The following is a 2,326-nucleotide window of genomic DNA, read 5'->3' as shown; positions in this document are numbered from 1 at the left end:
TACCTAGCCGCCGCCAATGCATCTAGAGAGAGAAGATATCCGGAGAAGAAGAACCACCGGAGATCCTTCTAGTTTTTTTCATCCACCTCCATACTCATTTTAATTTCATCACTACCATTGTAAGAGGAATTCCAAGTTGTATGATTAGTGTGTATAACTCTATTCATACTCATCTGGATTTTTGAGACTTTTTTAATCATTTCATCTTATTGTGGATCTTCACAGTATTATCGATATGACTTTCATGGATTTATTCTCTAGGATGATTGGTTATTCTCTTCCGATGTGAGTAATTTCCCCTAGGCATGGGATATGCATGTAGGTGAATGGTAAGATTCATTTGTGCCTATCCTATATGTTTTCATTCGTATTTGTAGTATTATGATTTGTCTAGTAAGTTGTTATGGTGAACGTTATGCATGTTGTCCAATTTAAGGGCTCAGGCAACATGATCTAAAGACCAACACAGATAACACATATTGTTTAGAGAGTCTATGCCCTCCGACGTGACAGCTAGAGACATTTATGAGGACCAAATATAATATGAGATAATGGTTATCTACCGAATGTAATGCATGGTTCCGGTTTAACTACCTTGATTGTGGAGACGGCCACACTGTGGCAACGTCGAAGCAGGACCATAGTGTGGAATACAATCCCGCGAGGAGGAGTTCCATAACTCTAGGGTGATCCTCCTGCAGAACAACCAAATGAAATATTAAACTCACGATACAAGGTAACTGGGATTACCATTGAACTAGCACACTTGAGGTATACCATGATCAAAAATCTCTGTGCACCTAATTTATCAACTGCAGCAAAACACTTTTATTTTCAGTCTTTACTTTATGCTCTTTACTTCCAAGTCGTTATTATTCTCGCTGCAACCATCTCATCATATTCACTATTCTAGTTTATTTGAATCTTGGAACACTAATAGCTTCTATAGAATCACAAGGAGTTACTTCACATAAGAGTTGTGACAACTTTTGTGTGACAAAATTTTTGCTCATAAATACTCTCCTCCGCTCTTAGTTGGGACGATATTTATTTTAGGATACTTACACGAATGTGCTACTCCATCATGTGTGGATTACATGCCATCGATTATTTTCTCGCACGGTTGTGAGGGAGTGAAGCGCAGAGTTTTTGTTTTATAACTGATCTGCATGTGTTGTTGTTGTAGATACTTTCAGTTATCGACAGGGGTTCTACTTATTCTTGGAAGACTTATTTGCTAGATTATATTCAACGTTTTCCATTAGAGATTCACGCTCCATTATTAGAAAAATACCAAAAAATCAAACTACTAAGCTTAATACTTTTATTTGCAGAAATGACGATTACTCAGAAAGGAAAAAATCTATGAGGGAGTATTGTGCTCTATATATGGGTTCAAGATCTCCCATAGTCTATCCTACGAATTATGCTACTAAGTATTCGATTGACCGCGATCTTATTCAGAAGTCGAAAAGCATGCCTTTTCAGTAGGGACTAAGGAAGAAGACTCTCAAGCACACCTTATGTTCTTTGATGCTTTATGTGCGACTTTTAAAGATGTGTCCCGGGAATTTATTTTATCGAAACTCTTCAAGTTTTCTTTGAAAAGGTAGAATAATGGTATAACACATTGTAATATTGCAACACAACGAGTTGGAATTTGTGTGGAGAGAAGTTTATGGCTAAATTTTTCTCCTGCTCTAAAATAGCAAAATTCAGAAGTGATCTCACTTCTTTTGTCCAGTAAAACAGAGATAGCCTATATGCAGCTTGGGGGGAGGGGGGATATTCTAAACTCTTGAATCTTTGCCCTATCATGGTTCTTGTAGAATATGTGATACTTCATATATTCTATCATGGGATTAATGATGAATCTAAATATATCCTTGATTCAGGTGCAGCTGGACGCTTTATGTCCCTTACTCTAGAAGAAGTAAAATAATTGATAGAAAATATTATGATTGCCAGGGAGCAATGGAATATTGAGGTGAATGAAATATGCCCTAGAGGCAATAATAAAGTTATTATTTATTTCCTTATTTCATGATAAATGTTTATTATTCATTCTAGAATTGTATTAACCGGAAACTTAGTACATGTGTGAATACTTAGACAAAACATATTGTCCCTAGTATGCCTCTACTTGACTAGCTCGTTAATCAAAGATGGTTATGTTTCCTAACCATAGACATGTGTTGTCATTTGATGAATGGGATCACATCAGTAGAAGAATGATGTGATGGACATGAAGCTAGCATTATGATCGTTACAGTTTCATTGCTGCAGCTTTCTTAATGACTTATACATGTTCCTCAGACTATGAGAT

The sequence above is a fragment of the Triticum dicoccoides genome, chromosome 1B (genome assembly GCF_002162155.2).
Source record: "Triticum dicoccoides isolate Atlit2015 ecotype Zavitan chromosome 1B, WEW_v2.0, whole genome shotgun sequence".
Taxonomy (NCBI): domain Eukaryota; kingdom Viridiplantae; phylum Streptophyta; class Magnoliopsida; order Poales; family Poaceae; genus Triticum; species Triticum dicoccoides.
The sequence above is the reverse complement of the archived record's forward strand: the minus strand, read 5'-3'. Positions refer to the sequence as shown.